General features: G+C 52.9%; 1 protein-coding gene across 1 annotated transcript in view; it reads right to left on the bottom strand.

Annotated features, from left to right (window-relative positions):
• The window catches only part of LOC309965384 (F-actin-monooxygenase MICAL2-like), a 144,550-nt gene extending 139,676 nt beyond the window's left edge, over nt 1–4,874 (bottom strand). Inside the window, exon 1 of the mRNA XM_082844856.1 lies at nt 4,761–4,874. The gene's annotated coding sequence lies outside the window, so the exon portion shown is untranslated. The remainder of the gene's footprint in view (nt 1–4,760) is intronic.
• Nucleotides 4,875–6,303: the final 1,429 nt, after the last annotated feature.

The following is a 6,303-nucleotide window of genomic DNA, read 5'->3' as shown; positions in this document are numbered from 1 at the left end:
CCTGAGCCTCTGGTCTCCTCTATTAGGACACACACAAAGGTGCCAATGGTGATACTATCTCTTCACCATAGATTCAGACCAGACAATGAAAGGTCGTAAGTGTTTGTTTTCTGTCACAACCTGTCAGCTGCAGATGGATAATAACTTGAGAAAAGCCCACACCTCGCCCAGGTGCGAGGCCAGATAGAGAAGGCTCCTGAAGGTACAAGGCAGAATCTGGCACTGCCCAGAGAGAGGCGGGCGGCATTTCTCTGGGCAGCAAAGCCAAGTGCCTGGCTCTTAACATGGTAATCCCTGTGGCTGAATAGGTCAGGATTCAGAGCTCGGGCAGAAATGACCTCAGTCCCCGTCAGTCCCACATGTGATCTGGGGAGGCCAGCTGCTGATCAGGGCACCACGGCGGCTGTCTGGGCTCCCCACACCGCAAACCAGAGCACGCAAGGGAGCACAGCAAATAGTTCTATTATTTCAGGATGTTTACACGCTGACGCTTGCTGAGGAAATGTCCACACGTGAGCAAGTCATATATTTTTTAAAACCTCTTATCTAAACACAGACATGGGCAGTCACAGAAACCTACCACTGGGTTAATTCATTCAAAATGCATTTCCCGAGTGGCTACGGCACCACTGGGCAGACGCTCACCATGCCTCTGCCCTGTCCCAGACGCCGCACTGGGAATCCCCAACAGAGCACAGAAGTAGACTCCAGCATCAAAGCGTTCGCCGTCCAGTGGGAGATTTAAAACGGAGGGTAACAGCTGGTTAAAAGTGGGAGTGGGGCAGAGGGGGTGGTGCTCCAGATTAAAGTAGGCTTAAAAGGACTACCAACCAAATGCAGCACACAGACTTTGCTTGGATCCTGATTTAAACAGACCAGTGATGAAGGTCACTTCTGAGACAATGAAGGAAATCTGAATATGCACAGATGCGACCAAAGAATTACTGTTAATTCTGCTACATGCAGGAACAGACATGTGGTCATGAAAGAACATTCTTTTCAAAACAGATATATGCTGGATTATATAGGGGCAAAATGACATGATATCAGAGATTTCCTTTTAAATATTTCAGGAATAAAAAATAGAAGTGAAGAAAAAGAGAGAAAAAGAGAGATGAAGCCAGCCTGGCATGATCTTAGTTGTTGAAGCTGGATAATGAGTATTTGGGGCTCATTATACTATGCTCTCTATTTTTGTGTTTGAAAATGTTCTTTTTTTTTTTTTTAACTGTGCGGCTTGCAGAATCTTGGTTCCCCAATCAGGGATCGAACCCAGACCCTCGCAGTGAAAGCACTGAGTCCTAACTGGACCACCAGGGAATTCATGATATTTTTAAACAGAGGACTGCAACACATCATGGTAGATATCCTAATAGATATCTGGTAGATATCCTAACAGATATCATGGTAGATATCCTAATGAAGACTGGTATAAAAGGCAAAAGGGGACCTCCCTTGTGGTGCAGTGGATAAGAACCTGCCTGCCAATGCAGGGGACACAGGTTCAATCCCTGGTCCGGGAAGATCCCACATGCCACGGAATAAGGAAGCCCATATAGCACAACTACTGAACCTGCGCTCTAGAGCCTGCACACCACAATTACTGAAGCCCGCGCGCCTAGAGCCCGTGCTCCGCAACAAGAGAAGCCACTGCAAGAGTAGCCCCCGCTCGCCACAACTAGAGAAAGCCCACAAGCATCAACAAATACCGAACGCAGCCAAAAAAATAAAATTAAATCTTTAAAAAAATAAAATAAAAGGCAAAGGGGATATAGAGCAAAGAGCAAGGAGAATTTGTGAGAACCAGAAAATAAACCTGCCAAGTTTACGAGTGTTTTAAATACCATTTCATAGTGGGGTAGGAAGACATGTTCACAAATAATTACAATATAAGATGCGGAATCATAAACATAGCAGGCGGCTGCACACACCAAGCCTCTAGAGTCCAGAGGATGGCCACATGGTTTTTTCCTGTTTCCCTTAGTATTTAATTCACCACACAGACCTCACTCATGCAGAAGGAGGCCAGAGCCCTAGCTTGGTCACTCACTAGCTGTGTGATTGGGGGAAAGTTCCTGAGCCTCAGTTTCCTCATCTGTAAAATGGGAATAATCCCACCTACTTCTTCAGAGGGCTAAAGTGGGGATCAAGTGATACAAAGAATGAAAAACCCCAGCATAATGTACAGTGCTTCCTTTCTTGGCTCTTTAAGCAACAGAGACCCTCTAGTCCTGGGAGGGCCTCAAAGATTGGCAATGTTCAGCCCAAATCTTGCACCCATACCCCAGCCCTCCCACCAGGGTCAAGGCTCTCCCCCAAGAAGGCAGGACCTCCCCCCCTCGCCCTGCCCCCCTTAGTAGAGAGTGAAAGGAAGGCGCATGACTGGGAGGCACACCCAGATGGGGGTGTGGACAGGGGCGGAGAGAATAGAGACACATCCCATTCACAGGCAGAGAGGGATTACTCAGTGCTCCTCTGCTCCTTACAGTTCCCGGGAATAGGCCTCCAACGACCAAGCTACAACCAGCCTTAGTCCTTAAGCTGATTTATACTAAAGTGTAACTGGTTGGTAGTAGGCTAATCACGATTTTCTTTCAGAAGAGAAGGATGAGCAGAAAGGCAGCCCTGGGCCTGAAGAAGGAAGGAAGCAGTGATTTCATTTTTTATAAACATAAGCTCGAACTACGGATTTCAATCACCTTACAATCACAATTAGTATACCTCAACACCTGCCCTTCCCCCAAAACACAAAATAAAACTAGAATTGGTCCTAAGGTAGAGGTTATTTCAAATAACAGTCCTCCTGGGACTTCCCTGATCGTCCAGTGGCTAAAACTCTGCACTCCCAATGCAGGGGGCCCAGGTCAGGGAACTAGATCCCGCATGCAGCAACTAAAAGATCCCGCATGCCGCGACGAAGATCCTGTGTGCCGCAACTAAGACCCGGCACAGCCAGATAAATAAAATAAATATTAAACAAAAAAACATGACACATATAACAGTCTTTCTAAACCATCCCAGAAGCCAACTCTCAGGCGCAGGGCCAAGTCAATGGCAGAGGCAGACTTCCCCCTAAAATAGCACCCAAACACCAACAGTCAGTCCTTCCGCAACCAACACCACCATCACCCCTGATGGAGGACAGGGCGGGCAAGGGGTCTGTAGGTTGAACAACCTGGGCTAACCTGGGTCAGTTCAAGTGCATTGCTAAAGAAGCACCCACAGGATCTCTGGATGGAATCTTTTCAGAGGCCAGGACCCTGCAACACAGCACACCACTCTCCACAGCCATGGGGCAGCAGGAAGGGCACTGACTGAGCTCCGGCAGAGTCTGATTCAAATCCCGGCTCAGCTGCTTTCTATGTGACCTTGGGCACTTACCCTACCTGAGTCTGTTTCCCCATCTCTAAAATGAGGAGGGCATAACTCTGAGTTTTTTGAGAGTTACTGTGAAATTCTCAAAAAGTGCCACAGGGCAGGACCTGTCCCTCAGTAGGCACTTAATAAACCTGTCTTCACTCTGTCTGATGGCCCGTTCTTACTGCAATAAGAGCTTCCAGAACATCAGGTGGGACTGCCCTGGAGAACTGAGCCCCCCTCCCCCGCCTTGGATCCACTTCCCCTGGAAAAAGGGACGGAACAGAGCTGGCCTGGGGGCCCAGGGGACCCCGGTGGCAGAGCACCCACGCAAGCAAATTGAGAGCCAACCGGCTGCTGGCTTTTTTTCCCACGGGGCCTGCCCAGAAGGGGGCTGGTTAGTGGCCTCATCCTTCACAGAAACCACTGAGGACTGTAGTGAGTAGGCAAGACTAACAGCAAGAGGTCCCCACACTGCTTAAGGTCCCAGCAGGGCCCGATGCGCCTCCAGATAAAAGCACTTTGGGCTTTAAGAACCCAGGCTTTAGAATAAAACAATATGGAAAGAGACACAAGTTTACTCTGGTTTCAACAGCCTCCTCCTCATCCAGTAAAGGCCATTCCCAGTTCTGTCGAGAGGCTGGTCTAGGATAAAGTTAACCCCACCTGCCCCGGCCTGGAAGCCAAGTCAGCGGCGCTTCTACCCAGGGCCAGTCGGCAAAGGCAAGGCGGGAGCCTGGGACGCCCCGACAGGGGTGCTCCCGGGCCTGGGGAGAGCGCAGGCTGCTGGAGGCGCGAGGCTCAGAAAGGACAGCGCCACGTCCCCTCGGGCCACCGCCACCGTCCCAGACCTAGTCCCCGCCCGCAGGCGGCCAGGCCACCGACATCTGGCACAACTTAACTTCCTGTTGTTAAGGAGGGAGGGGAACCGGGCGGGGGTTGGTAGGCGGGCGGGGGACCGGGCGTGGGGGGGGGGCGCCCAGTGAAAAGCCGGGAAAGAACGTGACCGGTGAGGAGCCCAAATCGTGGGAAGATAAGTTTAGGGATGATCTTCTGCCCCGGCGGCAGGCGGTACTGATGGCGCGTCGCGCCCACTCCATGTCGACGTTTGGGTATTCTCTAGGCTTAGAATTGAAGAATTTGGGTGTTGGGGGGCGGAGTAAGAGGTAGTTCGAGGTACTGGGTTCTAATGGATTCGGAGAGCGATAGGAGTACCCCGGCCTCCCTGGGCAGTGCCACCTGCTCGCTGGGCGCCCCGTGAGGTGGGTCTGAGGCGGGAGATGCTGCGGCGCACCTGACCCTCTCCGGCGCGGGCCAGGGCACAGAGTCCAGGCTCGGCCGCCACGGTCCCCGCCCGCCCTCCTCAGAGCCCCGCGCTCCCCTTACCTGCCCCCCGGTCTTACCGAGAGCCGCGTCGGCCGCCGAGCCTCGGGTGAGCCCTTGTCTTTGCCTAGGGCCGTGTGCGCAGCGGTCTGCAACCGGAGGCCGCCTGCGAAGCTGTGAGCTACCTAGGCGGCCCCGCGCAGGCTTAGCCCGGCGAGCGCCTGCGGTTCTGCGCCGCGCCGCCAAGGGGACGGGGAGCCACCCCCATCGGCGGCGCGGCCAATGACAGGTCAACCGGGGGGCGCATCCCCGCCCCCAGCCTGAGGCCCATAGCCAATGGCAGCGCGGCGCGGAGCCACCCACGCTCCTCGCCCGCCCCGCCCCTTTGGGGCCAGCTGTCACCGCGGCTGCAGCGGGCGCACGTGGGCTGCAGCCAAGCCCGAGGGTAGGGAGCAGCCCTGCGCTCCTACCCAGACCAGTGCAGGTCTGAGACCAGCAGAGGGCCGATGGGGGAGAGGCTTGGTGTTGCTGCTAGATGAAAACCCCGGTGCTGGTATCCAAATGTCAATGTAGGGAGGCAAGGGCTGGGCTTCACGCTCCTTGGCCTAGACAGCTGGAAAGCAAGCCTCAGCGTCCCCTTTTGGACTTGGGGGAGCAGCATAGCACTTCCCTTACCGGCTGTGGACCTCCCTTCTTGCTTTGCTCCTTGACCACCCTGGGGTTCAGCAAACCCCTGCTAGAGGTTAGTCCCTTCCCCTCACCTGGACTGGCCTTGCCTAGAATAAAACTGGTGGGAAGAGGGGCAGTGGTGCAGACCACTTGTTACCTTCGTCACATCACCCAAGCACCCTCTTTTCTTGGCTGTCAAATGGCTACCTTAATCTCTGCTCTGCCCACCCTCACTGGTTGCCCACAGCTCCAGAGAGCACCATTCACAGTGTGAACAGTGTGAGGGGTGTGAATCTGCTCTGTGAACTACAAATTCTGCAAACACCTTGGGCAGACTGCTCTGGTAGCAGTGATCATGAAACAGGGATCCCACAGGCAGGAGCTGTGTCTTACTCACCTCTGGGGCCCAGGGGCCTAACATGGGCTTGGCCCAATATAAATGTTCTTGCAATAGAGCTGACCCAGCCGGAGGAGAACAGGCAGGCTTGGGCAGTGAGAAAACAGTATTGTGGCTCCAGGCTGCTGGAATTTCCACAGCATCAGACCACCCTCTGGAGAAACTACATTCCCTTGCCAGGCAAGTACAAATAAAGCAGTTTGCCCCATCAAACCTGGGGCTTATTTGTTTTCCATACTCCTTACCATGTGATCCTACGTGAGGCCTTTTGGGTTTTCCCAGAGATTGTCCTTCTTGGTTGCTCTCTTAGCATCTTCAGAGTTCAATCGACTTCCTGAACATGAACTTTCAGCAAAAGCCGTCCCTGTTCAGTTTGCAAGACTCAGTCAGCACTGGTTCTCAGAGGGGCAGCTCTCCACTCTGATGGAACTCTGTCTGTGATGCCAGTGGACGAGGTATTCTCTATGCACATTATCTCATTTAATTCTGAGATAATGAATGGAATGGTATGATGACAGTGGCACTGCATGGTATGCATTTTTATGATCATTCCCTTT

This window comes from Leucopleurus acutus (assembly GCF_964270905.1).
Source record: "Leucopleurus acutus genome assembly, chromosome: 8".
In the NCBI taxonomy this organism is placed as follows: domain Eukaryota; kingdom Metazoa; phylum Chordata; class Mammalia; order Artiodactyla; family Delphinidae; genus Leucopleurus; species Leucopleurus acutus.
This window is presented reverse-complemented; position numbering and strand designations above follow the sequence as displayed.